Here is a 22,325-nt window from a genome sequence, read left to right on the forward strand (position 1 = left end):
CTGCAGCTAGTGGACCCCTAGAGTGATCTCAGAATTATTGCAACAGATCTTTAAATACATATGTAGCTGTCCCTGAACTCCATAGTGCTCAAGCCCAATGAATGCATTTATTTGCAAAGGTTAAGATGATCAATTAGATCAAATAAATATGAATTCCTAGAAATAGAATAGTAGCTATAGAATATCTTCTCCATGAACCGGGGGTGTATACTCTACCAAATTTAAGTTAGAGGGAAGATGCTGATCTCTATTGGTAGACAAAAGAATTTATCAGTTTCCCAGTTAGAAGGTAAGTTTTTTGAGAATAAGGCTTGTTTCTTTTACTGTATTGGTAAAAATCTTAATGCTGTACAACATAATAGATATTGAATGAGTACTTATTGCTTGACTTGTTGATTGGTTGAGAGCTTCCCACATGAATAAGATCATAGGTCTGGTGCCCCCCAAATTAAAACTTTGCAAAGCACTTCATGTGAATTATTTCATTTAACATTTACCCTGTGAAGTACTACTATCATTTCCATTTAATACATGAGGAAAAGAAGGAAATTTATCAAGCTACTTTTCAAGACACAGACCTTGCCTATCAGAACACAACATACAATCATATGCAGGAAGAGAATGTACGAATTCTTATAAACATATGTATGAGGGCAGCGAGATGACACAGTGCCAGACATAGTGTCAAGCCTAGAGCTGAGAGGACCTAGATTCAAATGTCAAACACTTCCTATCTGTGTAACTCTGGGCAACTTACTTAACTCTGCCAATAACTTTTACTAGAACAGAAAAAAGGTTTAAAAATGAAAATAATTTATATTTGTTATATAAAGCATATGTTTATATGAAATATAAATATACAATATATAAATATACATCATATAAAGTATATGTATGTTTATATATACATGTATCAGACTATATCATTATTAATGTTGACATCATTATACATGATATAAATATACATATTTACCATAGACTATGAACAGGGTACACAGGTATTTTTTGATCAAAACACAAGTCAGAGAAAACTCTCTTTAAAACAGGAGCTCCCAACCTGTGGGGCACTAAGTCCACCACTCTACCATCACCGCATACCCACATCCACATCTACCCACACCTGGCACTCAATTTCTTCCAAAGGGTCAGGAAACCATCTGCACATCTAGAATGTATTGCAGGGGGCAGTGGAGTGGCTCAATGGATTGAAAGCCAGGCCTAGAGGATACAAGAGGTCCTATGATTTAAATCTGGTCTCAGACACTTCCTAGCTGTATGACCCTGGGCAAGTCACTTCACCCCCATTGCTCAGCCCTTAAAGCTCTTCTACCTTAGAACCAACACAGTATTGATTCTAAGACAAAAAGGTATGGGTTAAAAAAAAGAAGAAGAAGAATGTGCTGGTATGCATCTCTTCAATCAACAGAGACTAATTATATAACTATTTAAAAGGGGTGGGAGAGAATAGAGAGCTTTTAGCTTTTTTGGTGTTTAAAAGGTATCTGTATAATTGAAAGGCCTCTGCTCCAGTAAGCTTGCTCTTAATAGGGGTACAATGTAGAGTCTAAGACTTAATATCTCCAGGCTGTGCTCTTGACTTTCTGTTTTTTCAAACACTGTGCCTCAGTTGCAGGCCCACCCCTTTTCTCCTCCATCCACTGTTCAGCTCTTCACTAGGTTCTATTTTGGGGATGGGCCATAGGTGATTAGTGTGAAGATTGGATTTGGCTCTCCCCTGATTGTAACAATGAAGGTACTTAGCTCTTCCTTGATTGTAAAGATTAAATTGTAATCCCCTGTCTATTGTAATTAAATTGTAACCCCCCCCAAAAAAAATGTAAGCACAATACTTAAAGTTGAGTATGGAGATCTATCCGTTTTGGATTTTAACCACAAAAAGGTATGAACATCCATTTCATACATTGAGTGGAAGGTCTGTGACTCACATGTGAAAGAGTGGGCAGTCCTGGAGTAGAGTGTTGGCTGTGATTGGTAGACGTAAAAATTTAGGGGAAGTGACGCAAGAGAAAAAGGTCTTTAAAAGTGCAAACAGAGACACACACAGACAAACTTGGAGTGAAGAGACACACTTGGAGTGGAGACTCATACTTGGAGTGGAACCTCCTGTTCAAGAAGCAGTTCTACTGGAGTTGAGGCTGATAAAGAATCTGCTGATTGAACTGACACCTGGTGAGTGTAAAGGCTGACTTTAGAAAATCATTTTTGGGATTTAGTAATTAAATCCCTGGTGACCAATTAAATATACTCAGTCCAATCATAAATTTAACATTAGCCAAACTTCATTCTTCTCTGGGCAGATTTTTTTTTCAGATTTCAATCCCCTGCATCACCTCCAATTATCATCACCACCACCAATCCCTTGTCAGCCCCTTTTCATATGTTAAATTAATAAATTAATTCAATAATGAATAAATGCTTGTTGTATGCCTTTAATAGATCCAAAGTGTTTTACACAAACTTATAAATCGCACTGTCTTCACAATGTGGAAGTGTGTTGAAGAAGGGCAGCTGAGGGAGAAGATGGGAACAGGAAGAGATAATTTCCCTCAGAGTCCAAAAGGGAATATTTGCCTTTAAAAAGATATCAGGAGCATAGAACTCTCAGAGGTTTTATCTCTCTCCCACTTCCTACTACCTGAACTATCAAATGTTTCCCCAAAGATGTGATCCACTTTTTAACCCCCTAGGAGGAATAATAATAATAATTACTAATATTAACATAGAAATTTATGGTTTGTAAGGTACATTACATAGATAATCTCATTAGATCCTCAAAACCACCCTTTGAGATAGACACTATTCTTACCCTCATTTTACAGATGAGGAAACAGAGGCTGAGAGTGGCTGAGTGACATGTATAGGGTCACAAAGTAAGTATCTAAAATGGAATTAGAACTCAGGTCTGATCTGAAGTACAGTGGTCTATCCATCTTGCCACTTGACTGCCTTGAATTTCTCCTGAATTCCTCTTGACAACAAGTGAATGACTGAAAAAACCAAGATTTTATAGGTCATATCTCCTAGCTAAAGGTTTTCATGTAAATAAACAACTGTGCTTGTTTCCAAACATAAAAAAATCAGAAAAATTTTCAACATAAGAAATGAGAAACAATTTAAAATTTTCACTTATGATCTACAAAGGCCAAAATTTGCATCCTGATGGCTGGCATCAGTGTCCATTCTCCTAGGCATGAATTGTCCACCAGTTCTAAAACTCTAGGAGGGGCTCTTTAGATTGAGGCTCAGCTAGAATCCTATGTATTTTTCAGCTCATAGCAAACAGAGAATTAGCTCGTTGCAGGAAGGTATGGTTTTTTAATCTGTGTTTTTGTAACCCCAGCAACTTAAGTTATCTTGCATATAGTAGGCACTCGATAATCGTGTTTTGATTCTCAGTTTATTCAACTGCAAAATGGAAATAATACAGTGCCTACTTCCCCACATCATTTTGAGGCTCGACTGAGAAAACACATGGGAAAGTGCTTTCCCTAGGGGCTCATCATTTTAAACTTAGGGATAGGGTCAGAACCTGTGGTTGCATTGGCATGGGGAACTACCAAATGAGGAAATACCCTCTACAAATGTGCAAGTCAATTTGTTATCTGCCACTTACAGTCTGAGAGGATTGATTGTCTGGGTCACAGATATAATGAGTTAAAAAGATGTAGTACAGCATGACAGCTAGAGAGTAGAACTTGGAGTTAAGAAAGCTTGGGTTCAGAAGCATTGATTTAGTAACTTGCTTAAACTCACACAGCCAGTATATATCAACAGTAGGGCCTAAACTTAAATCTTTTTTGATTCATTAGACTGCAGTTCTCAATTTTTAAAAAAAGTCACCATTTATTTCTCCTATCTTCATACACATGAGACCTGTTACAAGTGTAGATAAAGTATTTAATAACATTATTTGGGGTGAAGTGGAGTACCTTTATCCTGTCCAAACCACTGAAACTATGTGTTTCATTTATAATGGTGAGTTAGCAATTACTTAGAGAATTTTTATTGCTAGGTTTACTCATATTAATTGTAAAAAGGAGCCAATTCAAGGAAAGTTGACACTTCCTTATAAATGTGATCTGGTTTGATCTTGGCATTCATAACTCCCAACCCCTTACAAATAATCCTTTATAGCTCCCAGGGAAAAAATAATAAAGTCATTGCTGATTTTCTTCCATTTAAATGGCTTATCTGCATTTATGTTAGTGATGAATCATACTTCTCTAATCCTGCTAATGGTTTGGGAAATCTTAATTGAATCCCCTTTGTCTCCGAACAACTCATGTCTATTCTACTAGCAGGACCAAGAATCATCTTCATTATTCTCTTCTGGAGCTTTTCCAAGTTTCTAGAGAATTGGACAAGTAAAAGACACAGAACAGAAAGCTGTGTCTCTGCACTGAAAAGAAGCAGCTGTAATTAAGGATCTTAATCCAGTCCTCGCCATTGAGCAGTGGGTCCCCAGACTTCAATATCTAGTTGAACCCAGTTCAATACTTGGGATCTACAAATATCTTCGGGTTTGTTTTATCTCTAAGGAGTGTCAGCCAGAGGGGATCTCATCTACCTTAATGTTCCCATCCCTCACTGCCATACATAATAAGGGCCATGATTTTTTTTAAACCCTGACTTTCTGTCTTATAATCAATATTATAAATTAATTCCAAAGCAGAAAAGCAGTAAGGGCTAGGCCGTGGGGGTTAAGTGACTTGCCTAGGGTGACAGAGCTAGGAAGTATATGAGGCCAAATTTGAACTCAGTTCCTCTTCTCTTTAGGCCTGACTCTCAATCCACTGAGCCCCCTAGCTGCCCTCTAAGGTCACAAGTTTATAAAACCATAGAGATTACAGCATCCAGGCAACACACAAATGTGGAAAGACCATATCTTATCATCTTTGTACTTCTCCAAAAACCTAGCACCAAAAATTAAAGAAACTTAATAGGTCTTTGTTAAATGAATGAAAGCAGGTATGCATGAATGCATGGACATAGAAATGCTACAGCTAATCAACAAATTCATAAAATCAAAGCCTTATAACTGGAAAGAAGGTGCTGGGGCCCATTAGAAAGCATATTGTCTTTGGAATCAGAAGATCTGAACTCAAATCTTAATCTTACCTCCAAACACTTACCACATATGTTACCATGGGCAAGTTACTCAATCTCTCCTTGGGAATGGGAAATTGATACTGAGCTCACTACAAAAATTACCTCTTCCTGGACTCCTGAAGCCTCATTCTTCTAATTTTTTGAAACCCACAGGGTCAGATCCTATAGATTATTTTACTTCCTCTAAATCAAAAGTACAAATGCTGAAGCAGTGAAAGAATGGAGGTCTGTATGAAAGCCTCCATGAAAAATGGAGGGGCCAACTCCCCTACAACCCATTGTCTCTTGTCAATGCCATCACTGAAGGAGCAAAAACCAGTAGCAGAGATCCAAGAAAGAAAATAGCCAAAGAGAAAGACAAAAACTCTCATCAGTTAATGCCCTGTTCCTTGTCTTTCCACCCAATCAAAGAATTTCCCATTCACGATGTGGTCAGCTAAAGGGACCCAGGTCTATATTCTCTTGAATAACACAACTCATAAACAGGAAAATAATACGTAGGGAAAGAAGACATAACTAAAGATATCAGGAAAGATTTCCCTTTGGAGATGCAGATGAGCTAAGTTTTAAAAGAAGATAAGGATCCTATTTTTTAAAACCCTTACCTTCTTGGGGGCAGCTGGGTGGCTCAGTGGATTGAGAGCCAGGCCTAGAGATGGGAGGTCCTAGGTTCAAATCTGGCCTCAGATACTTCCTAGCTGTGTGACCCTGGGCAAGTCACTTGACCCCCATTGCCTAGTCCTTACCACTCTTCTGCCTTGAAGCCAATACACAGTATTGACTCCAAGACAGAAAGTAAAGGTTAAAAAAAAAAACCTTACCTTCTGTCTTAGAATCAATACTAAGCTTTAGTACCAAAGTAGAAGAGTGATAAGTAAGGATGAGGCAATTGGGGTTAAGTGACTTGCCCAGAGTCATTCAGCTAGGGCGTGCCTGAGATCAGAGTTGAACCCATGTCCTCCTGATTCCAGGCCTAGCTCTCTATCCAATGAATAATGTACTTGTCCCAAAGATAAAAAATTCTCAAAAGTGGAGGTGATAAAGGAACACATTCCAAGTATAGGAAGCAATCTGTGCAAAAACACAGAAATGAGAGATGTAACACTAAGACCAAGAAATGACAAATAAACCAGTCTAATGTGAACACAGAAGGAGGAATACATGAAAAGAGTCAGAAAATGTAGACTGGAGCCAGACTGTATTTTCCTTTTTTTTTTTTAAATCAAAATGTCAAACTGGAGAGTTGAAGCCAAAAACTGTGATTTGTAGGAGATGAATTAGAGGAGAAAATATGGAAGAAACAAGGAGACCAATAGTGAAATAGCCCAGACAAGTAATGAGAGGGTGGTAGATGTGTAAGCAGGAATGGATAACTGAGAGAATTATTGGAGAGGTGGAATTAATAGTGTGGCAACTTATTGGATATTCAACATGAAGGAGTGAGAAGAGTAAAAGATGACTATGGGATCCCAAACTTGAGTGACTAAAACGATGGTACCATCTTCAATAGCAATAGGGAAATTTGGAGGAAGTTTGGTATAGGAGGTTACATACACATCCCTACACCAACCCAGAATTTTTGCTGGAATCTACAAAGATATCTCTTTCCCACCACTTTCCCAGAAGGTATAACAACTATGACTTACTTTCCTCTTGACTTTTCCTTTCTTGCAGTTCAGATAAGCAGCTCTCTATTAAATCTTTCTTAATTACATTTTTTTCATATACACTAATATGACCTCTTTAATTTCCTTTTCCTTTTCTTTACCATTTCTTTGCCAGTTTTCTCGGGAAGATCTCTCATCTTCCTTTCCTTTATTTTCCTTTTATTGAATCTAAATTTTTTTTTAAATGAAGCTACTCTAAGCAGTGAGAATGGTATGCCTGTATCAAGTAAAATAAAGATGATCATCTATTTGAACTCAAATTAGACATTAAAAAGAAACATCAATCTAACATTATGGGGGCTGCCCCAGGAATTATGACTAGCTTGAGGCTCATTCTCTAGTCCCTTCCTAAGCACAATTCAGGAACTGTCCCTGTCCAACAAATCAAGGGGTCTCTCCTATCTCTTGGATAGTTGTGCTGAATCTTCATTTAGTTCTTGTTCTAATAACTTCTTACATGTTTATGTCATAGTTCCCTAACTAGTTTGTAAGGCTCCAGAGGGTAAGGACCATGTCTTGGTCATGTACAGATCATGCCTATTATAGCAGCATAGAGCCGTGTTGGTGAACCTATGGCAAGCATGCCAAAGGGGGTTGCTCCCTCTCCTTCTCCACTGTGCCTGAGGACATTTTTCATTTCATCCCCCCTCTGCCCAGCAGTCCAATGGGAGAACTTCCTCCTTCCCCTGTCTGGGGGGTGGGGGTGGGGTAATGGGGCAGCTTACATGCGGCATGAGGGTGCAGTTTGGACACTTGTTCTCTAAAAGGTTCCCCATCATTGTCAGAATATTCCTTCTACACTATTAGATAGACTTTTATGGACTACATTTTAAAAAGCCTAACCCCCATGGATGGCCCTGTTTTCATAAGAAAATGTCTTCTAAATCCTGAATGGCCAATATTCCCTGTACATTTGGAACAGCTTGTAAATGTCTTGTCTAGGAGAAACAGTAGCCAGGGTGCTTGACTTGGAGCCAGGAAGATCTGAGTTTAAAAGCTGCTTCAGACTCTAGTTGTCTTGACAAATATAACCTTCAACAGACTTAGTTTCCTCATCTGTAAAATGGATATAATAATATCCTTTTCTTTATGGGGTTATTGTGAAACTCACATGAGAGTATAATATAAAATGTAATATTAGAGTAATATGTAAAGTATCTTCTTAAACCATTTTAAAAACACCAGCAATTATTACTCTTTTTATTTTCATGGTCAGATTGTAAATACCTTAAAAGAGCGGGTACTGGCGATGTTTTATTTATCTTTGTCTCTTCTTCAGCACATTGTACAATGCCTGGTACATGGTAGATACCATACTTACCAAGAAGTCAAAATAAGGAAAGATATGTTCATCAAAGGTTAAAATAGCAGCTCGTGCTAGAATATATCTCCCTACCCATCCCCCAAGACAGAAAGTGACAAGATGTCTGTTGGCATTTCTATAAAACTTTAGAAGCATTATTGGATCCCCACAACAATTTGTGAGATATTATCAATTGTTTTCAGTTATATCCAACTTTCCATGACCTCATTTGTGGTTTTCTTGGCAAAGATACTGAAGTTCATTTGACAGATGAGAAAACTAAGGCAAACAGAATTAAGTGACTTGCCCAGGGTCACACAGCTAATAAGTGTCTAAGGACAGATTTGTACACAGGAAGGTGAGTCTTCTTGATTTTCAGGCCAAGCACACTATCCATTGTATCACCTTTTCTCAGATAACTAAATTTCAGGGCAATTAGTGAACTGTCCAGGATCAGATACCTGGTAAGCATCAGATTCAAACTGAGGTCTCCTCTATCTGTTTGACTCACTGATTCCAGTGGAGCACATTAGCTCTAGAAGGCAAGGCACATTATGCACTATTACCAAGTCTCAAAGCATATAACCACAATGGCTTCAAGTCGGGGGTGAAGGGGGAATGGTGAATAAAGCCCTGGATATAGAGCCAATTAGACTTATTTACCAAAAACCCTCAAATATGTAATAGTTCATTATAGCTAACATTTAAATAGTGCCTACTATATGCCAAGCATTGTGCTAAATGTTTTACAAATATTATCTCAAGGAGAAGCTAGGTGGCTTAATAGATAGAGGGCTGGGCCTGGAGATGAGAAGTCTTGGGTTCAAATTCAGCCTTAAACACTTTAAGAGCTATGTGATCCAAGGCAAGTCACTTAACCTCATTTATCCAGCCCTTGCTCTTCTTTCTGAAAGTTGTTTCCAAGAAAGTTATTTTTCCTAAGTTTCTAAGTTATTTCTAAGAAAGTTATTATTAAGAAAGTAAGAGTTTAAAAATATTATCTCATTTGATCTTCATAACAACCCTGGGAAGTAAGTTTTATAGAGGCAAACTGAGGCAAACAGGCTTAAGTGACTTGCTCGTGTTCACACAGCTAGTAAGTATCTGAGGCTAGATTTGAACCCAAATTTTCCTGATTCCAGGACCAGAGGGCTATCCATTGTACCCAGATTATCTTACATCTATATGACTCCAAGCATTTACCAGTTACGGAGTTGAGAAGACCTGGGTTCAAGTCCTATCTCTGAGAGACTAGTTGCACGATCCTGGTCAAGCCACTTAATTTCTAAGTACTTTAAGTTCTCAGACTATAATTTTAGATGATTTGATTGATTTGTATTGGCAATGGGAGTTTCTAAAACAACAAATAAAATGACAGCAAAAGGAAAACAACCACAAAAGTAAAACAGAAAACAGTCGCATCTCGCTGTATTGCTCTGAGAATGATTAAAATAGTCTAAGTTGTTCATCTAAGAGTTTCATGAATTGAATGTAGTGAGTCAGAGTTGCACAGTCACGAGCCTCACACTCTCTCTCTTCCAGTCTTTGAAGTTTAGTAGCAAGGCAAAAGTCAGGATGACTGTAATGGCCTGAAGTGAATTACGTTGGCCTCTTCGAGAGCTGACCAAGCTCCAAGTGGAACAAATTGCTCTCATCCACCTCTTTGCCAGGGGAAATATTCACACACTTGGGGAAGACATCCCTCATCCGGGCCCATTGGTTATCTCCAACCTGGATTAACCCATCTGCCAGACGGCTTCACTGGGGTGTGGCTGCTGAACATATCACAGCTTCTTGGAGCTGGACATGAGAGTTGGGTAAAACATGGTGACCAAAGGTGGCTGAGCAGCCCTGGAAAGGGCTTAGCAAGCCCTCTCACCGGAGGTTTTAGTCCTCCCTGAACAGCAGATACCCTCCTAAGTAAAGTGCTAAGGAAACCTTAAAGAACTCAATAAATTCTATTAAGTTAGAAGTTATTCAAATGAGTAAGGACACATTTACAGAAAATACCTTTCCTTTAACTAACCCATTCCCATTTATGCCATTTTTGGGTAGGGGTGAAGAGAGGGAAATTCCTCCTGACTCAATGGATGTTCCCAATGACTGGTAGGGCTGAATAATCTGAGCCTGAAATCAACAGTAAGGTGACTTGCTGGCCAAGAATACAAACCCCTACCTTCATCCCCATACCTGTTCCCACTGGCTCATTTCCACCACCACCCCCAGCCTGTTTCATCAAGACTGATCTCTATCCTGCTATGTCTGTATGTCCAAATCTATAAATCACGATAAATCAGCAAGGTGGCCACCACCCCACCACTAAGAAACAGATCCCACTAATGAATGTATGCATAGCCATTTAGATCTTGTTTTGTTTCCCCTGGGAGAGAAATCTTCCCTACCCACCCCCCACTTTATCCTAATGTCACCCTACCCAGGAGCCTGAGTCATGGAGCTGCCTTTGTAATTTATTTATGCCTCTCAGGAATGAAAATTTTGGAGGAAACAGAACTTCTCCATATAAGAGCAATAGTGGGAAGGAAAACAACTTACTCTGAGAACTGACTTTATCATTATTCAGGTTAATGAAGGGACCAGTGACATGGGTAAAGGAAGAACAATGAATAATCTACAAATCATTCCTAGTTGTCCTTAAAAAGCATTATATCATCTGGGAGGGGCAAGTTTATCTTTATTAAAGTCTGTATATATTTCCTACTTAAATTAGTGTTCATGGAGAAGCACTGTGGCCTGATGCATAGAGTATTGGCCTAGAAACCATGATTACTCAGACTTGGGTCCTGTTTGTGATAAATTTTGGCTTAGAAACCCTTGACAAGTAACAACCTCTCTAAGGTTACAAGTTATAGGAAAAGTGCACTGGTCAAAGGAGTTTCTTTAACTGGGAATTCCCTATACCAATGAAATCGAAAGTTTAGCCTCTAACCCTCTCTGTCTCCCCAAGAAAAATGATCAAGGTACCAGAGCCCAGAAAAAATACTAGGGGCGAGGGAAAAAGGAAGCAAAACTAAACTTTAAAACCCTCATTAAATGGCTAATCCATGTTGAGAAAACTGAAAGATATTGAATGTCACATATTTCATAGCTAAATGACAAACAGAATGATAATTTTACATGGCAAAAGAGCAAGCTACAGCATTTCACAACCTTTGTTACTCTGACTCTGCTGCCCCCTTCGCAAAGCCTCATCATTTGAATTACCATCAGGACAAGCCCACACAAATGCAAGTGGTTTTCTTCCCAAATATTTTCCTCCTCAATGGCCTTGAATTTTTAGTAGGCCAGCAACATAGAAGAGACACAAACAGTCCCTGGGGAAACATTATTTTCTCCCCTCACATCTTGGATTAAAGTAATAAAAGTATGGAAACAGAATTTAGTCAAGTTTTCACAACACCAGACATCTGGATTTTTAGAAAAAGGCAAAAATCCAAACTTTATTCGCATATTTCACAAAAGATAGTATCCAGTATTTCCAGAAAAGATAAATTATTAAATTAAAATTTTAATTTTTCATGGGAATAACAGCAATAATGTTAATATAGCCCAAAGCTATAATCAGAGTTTGACTTTATATAGAGACTATTCTAATTCATCCTTTTTTCTTCTTTGTGAGGTAAAATTGTCACCTCCATTTATTTGAGGAATGTTCACCCTTGAAATAACAACAAAAAGAAACTGGACTCTTAAAAAAAAGAGAGAATATTTCTGATTTCAAATGCCATTACTTATTTTTTTCTTTATTGACCTTTAATTTTTTTTTCAGTTAACAAGCATTTATTTTTCTCTCCCTCACACCTGCCAACATATTGGAAAAAAATCTATCAATCTCTTCCAAGATTTCTGCTTTCTTTTCTGTCTAATAAATTCAGAATTCACCTCTATAGAATTCCCAAAAGGGCAGCTTTTCACATCCTTAGCCAGTTAGACTCAGGACCAAGTTTGGCCAAATAATTAACAACTGCCTCAACAATGACAACCAAGTACTCTCAACACATGAGAATACAACAATTATTTAAAGAGCTGTAAATCAGAGACAGCAGTGGTAAAATATCTTTTCAAACCAAAGATCACTAAAAAGAAAAAAATAATTCCAAAAGGTTTCACTGATGGCTTAAATCATTCTTTCAGGAGAAAACAAAATCTCTTTTTTACACACATTTTATGCAGCTGTACATGTGTATATACATATACAGATCTGTGCTACATATATATATATACATGCATCTGTAACCACATATTTGTATGCATGTGTAGAATAAGGGCTAGACTTAAGATTAGGACATGTGTTTGTGTGCATACACATATATGATTGTACATACACATGCACACACACACATATATATCCTATTCCCAGGTCAAATCCCTATTCCATATATGTATGCGTATATGTAGAATAGGACCTGGATCTAGGATTTCATCAGTATAGGGAGCTCCCAGTGAGGAAGCCCCTTCTACCAAGGTTGGCACTTTATCTGTGACATTTGTTTGCAGAGAGTTGTCTAGAACATTGAAAAGTCAAGTAAAAACCAGAGTTACAAAATACGACATGTCAAAGGTGGGATTTGAACTCAAATCCTCTTGGTTTTAAGGTCAGCTCTAACCACTACATCATGCTGTTTGGTCTCTTTTTTTCTGTCTGTTCTGTCTGTCCCACTAACCATATATGTGTGTGTGTGTGTGTCTGTCTGTCTCTACATTCATGCATATTTATACACACATATACATATGTGCCTAGCTATATACCTAGATATATGCAGACATAAACAAATACTTGTCCACATATGTAACAAAATTTGACACATTTCCAAAGTTTCTGGTATAACATCTTTCCCAAGATGACTTGAGAAGCTTTCTTCAATGGGGTCTCAATTATGTGGAATAGAAATATTTCACAGATACAAAATAAACCCACATAAGTCATCAGCATTTCTATATATCTCCAATCCATTTCAGCAGCAAGAATTAGAAAGAGAAATTCCATTTAAAATCACCCTAGACAATATAAAACACTTAGGAATCTACCTCCCGAGACAAACACAGGAACTATATGAACACAACTACAAAACACTCTCCACACAATTAAAACTAGATCTAAACAATTGGAAAAACATTGATTGCTCATGGGTAGAACAAGCTAACATAATAAAAACGACAATCCTACCCAAATTAATTTACTTATTTAGTGCCATACCCATTGAACTACCAAAAAATTTCTTTACTGGAATAGAAAAAAACATAACAAAGTTCATTTGGAAGAACAAAAGATCAAGGATATCCAGGGAAATCATGAAAAAAAAAATGCAAAGGAAGGAGGACTTGCAGTCCCAGATCTTAAACTATACTATAAAGCAGTGGTTATCAAAACAATTTGGTACTGGCTAAGAGACAGAAAGGAGGATCATTGGAATAGATTTGGGGTAAATGACCTCAGCAAGACAGCCTATGGTAAACCCAAAGATCCCAGTTTTGGGGGACCAAAACCCACTTTTTGATAAAAACTGCTGGGGAAACTGGAAGACAGGATGGGACAGATTAGGTTTAGATCAACATCTCACACCCTACACTAAGATAAACTCAGAATAGGTGAATGATATGAATATAACAAAGGAAACTATAAGCAAATTAGGCGAACTATTTCAAAATAGTATACTTGTCAGATCTTTGGGAAAGGAAATCTTTAAGATCAAGCAAGAGCTAGAAAAAAATTACAAAATGTAAAATCAATAATTTTGATCACATCAAATTAAAAAGATTTTGTACAAACAAAATTAATGCATCCAAAATTAGAAGGGAAGCAATAAATTAGGAAACAATCTTCGTTATAAAAACCTCTGACAAAGGTCTAATTACTCAAATTTATAAATAACTAAACCAGTTGTACAAAAAATCAAGCCATTCTCCAATTGATAAAGGGGCAAGGGACATGAATAGGCAATTTTCAGTTAAAGAAATCAAAATTATTAATAAGCACATGAAAAAGTGTTCTAAATCTCTTATAATCAAAGAAATACAAATCAAAACAACTCTTGAGGTATCACCTCACACCTAGCAGATTGGCTAACATGACAGCAAAGTAAAGTAATGAATGCTGGAGGGGATGTGGCAAAGTTGGGACATTAATTCATTGCTGGTGGAGCTGTGAATTGATCCAACCATTCTGGAGGGCAATTTCGAACTATGTCCAAAGGGTGATAAAAGCCCTTTGATCCAGCTATAGCACTGCTGGGTTTGTACCCCAAAGAGATAATAAGGAAAAAGACTTATACAAGAATATTCATAGCTGCACTCTTTGTGGTAGCAACAAACTGGAAAATGAGGGGATGCCCTTCAATTGGGGAATGGCTGAACAAATTTTGGTATCTGTTGGTGATGGAATACTACTGTGCTCAAAGGAATAATAAAGTGGAGGAATTCCATGGAAACTGGAACAACCTCCGGGAAGTGATCCAGAGTGAGAAGAGCAGAACCAGGAGAACATTATACACAAAGACTGATACACTGTGGTACAATCGAATGTAATGGACTTCTCCATCAGTGGCAATGCAGTGATCCTGAACAATTAGGAGGAAACTCCAAGAAAAACCACTGTCCACAACCAGAGGAAACACTGCAGGAGTAAAAACACCAAAGAAAAACAAATACTTGAATACATGGGTTGAAGGGATATGGTTGGGGATGTAGACTCTGAATGAACATCCTAGTGTAAACAACAACATGGAAATAGGTTCTGAACAAGGACACAAGTAATACCCAGTGAAAGTGGGCATTGTCTGCAGGAAGAGTGGGAGGAGGAGAGGGAGGGAAATAATGTGATTATTGTAACCAAGGAATAATGTTCTAAATTGACTAATAAACTTATTCAAATGAAAAAAAAAAAGAAATATTTCAGAGAACTCCAACCATGGCTATACATCCTGCAACTGGTCCTAGTTGGCTACTCATGCAATGAATGGGAGGCTTTTGGGTTGGTTTCAGAGGCATTCAAAAGATTTTAGTAGGTTTCTTACATCTCACTTCACTTCATTCATCTCAGCAAATTCTTGGGGTGACTCCTTTGCTAACAGAATTCAAGAAGAGAAAATATTGTGAGGTGAGAGGGTGTGAAATCTTGTGATTCTCTGTAATCCTCCACTGCTATTCTTTTCTGCTTGAGGTAAAGGAGATTAAACCACAGGTCTCAAGAATGAGTCAAGAATTCTAGAGGCTGGAATCTAGAGGCTGGCCAGGATTTGCAGCCAGTCCATCTCTGATGTCCCAAGAAGAAAAGGAGTGGCCTTTGGAACCCAAGCTAACTCATCTGAAAGTCAGGCCATATCTGGACATTAACTTGAACATCTAGGACTAATATTATATAAGAACTAAGCAATGAAAACCCTAAGGTATTATATAAAATATTTTTAGTGTGTTCTTAATATATTTTTGAAGTAAATGTTCTTTTATAAAAGCTAATTCATCTTAAATCATTAAATGGAACTGGGGCTTTAGTCACTAGCCTCTAATAGTTTGTGAGTGATGGGGTGAACACTGACAGTGAGAACTTGAACTGATTGCAGTAAAGAAGACATACAAACTCCTTAGGATACTCAAAACTCTGAGCCTGGGTATGTAGCCTGCCTGACTCTCAAATAATGTTAGAATATACTCACACAACATACAGACACAAGATACAGATAGATACACACATGCACACACATTTATACATAAATGCATAACCCTGAGCTATCACAACCATCAAACTAGAAAAGTGCTAAAATATAGGAAAATAACTAATTTTAGAGAATCTATGAGAAGATAAACTTACTAATTGATTGCTGATGGAGTTGTAAATAGGTCTAGCTATTCAGGAAATCGATTTCTAATTACACAAAAAATGTCCTGAATTCTTCAAATCCTTTTACCCAGAAATCATATTACTGAGTTAAATGTGCCAAGAATATAATTGACAGGGCAAGAAGCACATATACAAAAATGTTCATAATAGCATTGTTTGGAATAACAAAATCTAAGACATAAAATATGTGCTTACCTATTGAGGACTAATGAACAAATACTCATACAGGAATGTAACTATCATAAGAAAAAGATGAGGAATCCAGAGAAATATAAGTAACTTGTACAAAGTGATAGAAAGCAGAGTCCAAATTGACTCTAACAATGGAAATAAATAAACATGGAAAGGCAAAAAAAAACCCTATGATAAGTTTTAGGGGGGAAATGGGGCACTAGTCTACTGTTGGTAGAATTGTGAACTGATCCAATCATTTTGATGGAGACAGGCAGTGGACAGTGAGGGGCAGTAATAGAAACCAGACCTTTACTCTGGAATAGTGTATATCTCACCAGTTAGCACTAGTTAAATATCAACTGCAAAATCTGTGGCTTTAACATAAGTCAAGCATGAATTGAATATCTATATTGTTGATCAGTTACCCATTCTATATCATCAATCACAGGCACTGGGACTGTAATGTTCTATTCTAGACATAAGCTTTGTGCTGCTCTGTTTTATTAATTATTCATAGTGTTCTTTATCTCCCTTAATTTCTGAACTGTTAGCACCACCCTGTACTCCCCTGCACTCCCCCCCCCCAACCCTCCACCCATGTTCCCATTCCAGAAGGATTGCAGACAAATGATGACAAAGGGGACAAGGAGGGAAACATGGAACATGTTCACTAAAGACTCTGGCAGTCCAGAGGTTAACCCATTAGCCCCAGGACTATTCAATTAGCCCCAATAATATTTCACTAGCTCCAAGGCTTTTCCATAGCTACTATGCTTTTCTACCACCTTAAAGCTCTTCTTCAAATAAAATACTTTTCTTATTCACGGATTGAATGGAGTTTGAGCTTCCCATTCTTTCGATGAGACCCAGCCACAAACTTGGGTGTGTTTCTCCCACAGTAATTTTGCAGAGCAATCTGGAATTATACCCAAAGAGTTATAAAACTCTTTTTAAAAAGTATACCCTTCAGCCCAGCAATACCACTATTAGGTCTGTTTCCTAAGATGATCAAGGAAAAAGGAAAAGAACCTATATGTCCTAAAATATTTGTACCAGTTTTCTTTGAAGTGGCAAAGAACTGGAAATTGAGGGCACAACCATCAGTCAGGGAACAGCTAAACAAGCTGTGGCAAATGATTGTAATAGAATATTACCACAATGTAAAAAAAAATGATGAACAGGCTAATTTTGGGAAAACATGGAAAGACCTCCATGAAAGGATGAAGAGTGAAATGAACAGTACCAAGAGATTATATATAGCAACAGAAATATTGTTTGAAGAATAACTCATATATGTTCACCTCCAGAGAAAGAAAGGACAAATAGAAACTAGCAAGACATGGTTTTATATATACATTTTCCTGATCAAATGATGTCTTCTCTAGTAGAGGGATGAGAGGGAGAGAGATACCTGGGAACTTTAAAGTAACAATCAATTAATGTGGCATTTTTAAAAATGTCAGTGGTTAGTGTTTATATCCTATGACAAAGTTAAATGCGGTATCTCTCTTTCTGCTAATAATCAGTAATTTAACTGCTTAGAAATGGGGGGGGGGTTCTTATTAAATGTTAAGTATTTATTGGAAAATATTAGTTGTGCCAAGACAAAAATGTATCAATATTTTTTAAACTATACTCATACCCCCACCAAAAAATGTAATACTATCAACTATTCTTAAAACATTTCAATCGATCAATCAACATTTATTAAGCACCTAATATGTTCCAGGCACTATGCTAAGAGCTGAGGATACAAAAAGAGGCAAAAGAATCGCTGATCTCAAAGAGCTTACAGTCTAAAAGAGGAGACAACATGCAAACAAATATGTAACAAGGAAGTAAGTAAAAGAAAGATAGTGCTGGAATTAAAAAGAGTGAAGGAAGCTTCCTTAGAAGATAGGATTCTACAGAAGTCAGGGAGGTCAGTAGTCTGAGCAGAGGAGGGAGAGTCTTCTAGACAAGGACAGTCAGGGAAAATGCTTGGAGCCAAGAGGTGGATTGTCTTGTTTGTGGAACAGTCAGCAGGCAAGAGTCATTGGATAAAAGAGTACAATGTGTTGGGGTGTAAGAAGACTGAAAGTGTAGTAAGAACCAAGTTATGAAGACATTTAAATGGCAAATTAGAGCATTATGTATTTGCTCCTGGAGGCAATAGAAAGATTTGGGGTTTATTACACTTTCAGTCTTCTTACTGATATGGGTGATATGATTAAATCTGCATTTTAAGAAAATCACTTTAGTGACTGAATGAAGAATAGATTGTAGTGGGGAAAGTCTTGAGAGAGGCAGCCCCACCAGCAGGTTTTTGCAATAATCTAGGCATGAAGTGATAAGGCATACTGAGTTTAAGATGTCTACAAGACGTCCAATTTGAGATGTCTGAGATGTACAAGATGTGAGACGAAAGATCAGGAGAGAGACTGGAGCAGTCAAGAAAAATTGGAGGATGATTATCAAAACAACTGATGAGGTCACCAAATGAAGTAGTGTAGAAGGAGAAAATAAAAAGGCCCAGAATAAAACCCTGAGAGACACCTACAGATACTTCTAATGACTTAGAAAACTCTCTTATGTCTGTTGTAATAGGATTTCAATTCTTTCAAAGGATATAATATTACGTTTTTTTAACCCTTACCTTCCATCTTGGAATCAATACTGTGTGTTGGTTCCAAGGCAGAAGAGAGGTAGGGGCTAGGCAATGGGGGTCAAGTGACTTGCCCAGGGTCACACAGCTGGAAGCATCTGAGACCAGATTTGAACCTAGGTCTTCTCATCTCTAGGCCTGGCTCTCAATTCACTAAGCTAGCCAGCTGCCCCCTATAATATTACTTTTAATAATGTGATCAAAATAGTACTATGTTGCTCCTAGGATGGTACTTGAGGCTCTCTAAAGTCCTGCATTCTGCCACATGTCATGTATTCAGCTGTTGGAGAAACCTTTAAAAGTGAGTTATTTTTAACTATGGCAAACACATCTAATGATGAATGTAATTTTGCCAGACCCTAATGTTCTTCCTATTATACTTAATCAACATATATGTTTTAAATACTTCCCATGGGCAAGGCACTGAAAAAGATACAGATTATTAAAGCACTTTTATTTGCTGCCTTGAAGATAAGCATAATGTGGATGAAAAGAGAAAATGCAGATAGGTTATTCTCAATTCATAGGTAGGTTGGATTTCAAAAGTTCATTTATACTTTAGTTGTTTGAAACAGAAAGAAAATATCTTTCTAAAAAAAGAATATCATCCCAGTAGCTGAGTTCTCATGCTAACCCACAAAAGTCGTTTTAACTTACAATAGAGATAAAGGCACTATATAATAGGAAAAAGAATAGGAAATAATTCAATTTGGAAAATATGTATTAAATACCTACTACATGTAGTGTTATGCTAGAAATAGTCTAGGGAGTAATCTGTGATTTTATTGACATAGGAAACACCCTCTACCAATGTAGATCATCACTTTCTTTGTAATTTAAATATTAGGTTTGACTGGAATATTAAGACTTGCCTAGAGAGGCCAATTTTCTATTATGTTGCGAAGGAAGGAAGGAAGGAAGGAAGGAAGGAAGGAAGGAAGGAAGGAAGGAAGGAAGGAAGGAAGGAAGGAAGGAAGGAAGGAAGGAAGGAAGGAAGGAAGGAAGGAAGGAAGGAAGGAAGGAAGGAAGGAAGGAAGGAAGGAAGGAAGGAAGGAAGGAAGGAAGGAAGGAAGGAAGGAAGGAAGGAAGGAAGGAAGGAAGGAAGGGAAAAAGAGGGTTTCTATCTATACAAAGAGGAATGTGTATAGACAAGTAAGTCATATTCTGAAGGGCTTTTAAGTTCCTTGCTAAGGATTTTGCACTTCATCTAAGAGGCTATAGAGAACCACTGAAGAAGGCTTTTGAGTAGGGAGAGTGATGTGAAGCCTCTCCAGAGGTACAGGGTAGAGACTGGGAAAACACAAGCAACAACTCCCTCAGGTACTTCTCAAGGGCAAACAGAAATGCAGAGACTATTATGACTGAAAACAACCTTAAGCCATCTTCTAGTCCAACTCTGTTTTACAAATGAGACAAGACCAGAAAAGTGAAGTAATTTGTTTATTTGAACTGTAATCCAGATAGCCTGATAGTGAATGCACTTCACCATAATTTCTAGCCTTCAGACAGAGAGAGGGAGAACATAGAAAATAAAGATACTCTGGCCACATTTTATTAGGAAGCCAAGATTGCCTATTTATAATTGATAGTATTTTTATTTAAAAGAAGATACTAAATTCCTTTTTAAAGTAGATTTTAGTTGATTATCTCAATTTCCCTCTAGGTCTTACCTCCTCACCCTCCCAGACAGCTAGCCCTTATAGTAATGAATTTTTAAAAAGAAAAAAAAAGAGTAAGAAAAAATCAGCAAAAAAAAATGATCCATTTTGGGGTGGTGGAGATAAATTATATAGTGTTCCTTATTTGTGAACCTCCTGCTTCTGAAAAGGAGTGGAAGAATAAGTCTTCTTTGATCTCTTTTTGGGACCAACTTTACTTCTTTATGTCTTAAAACTTTTATTTTAAATTGTCTTAGGTGGTTGTTCTTTCCATTTACAGTGTCCCCACAAAATTGTGAAAGAAATATTCATTTCTACTTATCATCAGTCTTTAAATAGTTCTTAAATATTCTGAGAGCCAAAATTATACTATACCAAAAACATAGTTATCTATAAAACCAGGAGTTTATAAAAGGGTTGTAACGTAGCCTTATCAAATTACTCTCCATTACACATTTTACTTTCCCTAACCAAACTAAACTCCTACCATCTCCTAAAAAGGTTTTCCCATATCAGAAAAATAGCTCATGCTATTTTCTCTATTTTCTATATAATAGAATCACATCTTCCTCTAAGGTCTCATACCTTTTACTGTTGAAATCATACCTACATTCCAAGAGTAATATGAAGTGTCATCTCTTTGATGAAGTTTTCCCTACCAGGAAATAATTTTTCCTTCCTTAGCCCTTTTAGAGAACTCTGTTCATAGATCTCTCTTAACACATAGAATTTGTATTACCACCATATATGTTTCTAATTTTCCTAAATGTTCAGCAAGTTCTTCAAGAGTAGGTAAAAAGTATTTGTGCTTACTAAGGTTTGAAATTTGCACTAGCAGAGACAATACAATCTACCACTGCTGGTGGGAACTAAATTAATATATTTGATGGTAACTAATGGAGGTGATGAGTCAAAAGAACAAAGGGCCATGTCTTAATTATGGTAATGTCCCAACAAATAAGAACATCCCCTAAAAGGGAAATGAAATAAAGAATAAGAGGTAAATTTATTTGTTCCCATAATCTAGCAGCATTAAAATAAGAGAAATGAAAATTTTCTAAAAATGGAAGTTGGCCAGTGAGCGTGGCTTTTTGATTTCTAGCAAAATAACCATATTAAAGTGATGATGAGTGAACATCTAGAAAAGAATATAAATTATATATAGCATGACTGTATCAAGAATAGGTCATGCCAGGGTCAGCTGGGTAGCTCAGTGGATTGAGAGTCAGGCCTAGAGACAGAAGACCTAGTTCAAATTTCACCTCAGACACTCCCCAGCTGTGTGACCTTGGGCAAGTCACTTAACTCCCATTGCCTAGCCCTCTTCTCCCTTGGAACCAATACACAGTATTGGTTCATTGGTTCCAAGACAGAAGGTAAGGGTTTAAAATAAAAAAGAATAGGTCATACCAGACTTACTCCATTAATTTTTTTGTTATTTTTCTCCAACTGGGTGTCCCTCTGCCTCAACTAGGGAAGTTGCTACTCAAAGGCACAATTATGCAAGGCAGAATCAAAATGTAGAAACAGAGTCATATTAAGCTTGAACCTCCCTGAGAATTTCTAAGCATTCCTAATGAAAAGGTCATACCTGAGCAGAAAACCTGATGTTCAAATACAAGACTCAAGAGAAGTATAAAAAGGTGAACAAGAAAGAGAAAATTTAAGGGCTTGAATAAGGTCAAATTGTTTATGTTCTTATATGGAAGCTGATACTTGTAACTTTTTTTAAATTTAAATTTATCATTATTATTTTATTAGTAGTAGTAGTCTCTCAGTGACAGAAAATGACTATTGCCTTTGTGCATTATCATCTATTGATGTACCCTCATGTGGCTTTGGAGTCCAAAGGCTGAGGCGAAGAGTTTGTGGCACATGGGGCATGGGACGCCAG

The 22,325-nt window shown here is 37.3% G+C and overlaps 1 protein-coding gene across 2 annotated transcripts in view; it reads right to left on the reverse strand.

Moving 5' to 3' along the window:
* The window catches only part of PCTP (phosphatidylcholine transfer protein), a 62,570-nt gene that overhangs the window by 23,154 nt on the left and 17,091 nt on the right, over window positions 1–22,325 (reverse strand). The gene's annotated exons all lie outside the window — the stretch shown is intronic.

Source organism: Monodelphis domestica, chromosome 2 (genome assembly GCF_027887165.1).
Source record: "Monodelphis domestica isolate mMonDom1 chromosome 2, mMonDom1.pri, whole genome shotgun sequence".
Lineage (NCBI taxonomy): Eukaryota > Metazoa > Chordata > Mammalia > Didelphimorphia > Didelphidae > Monodelphis > Monodelphis domestica.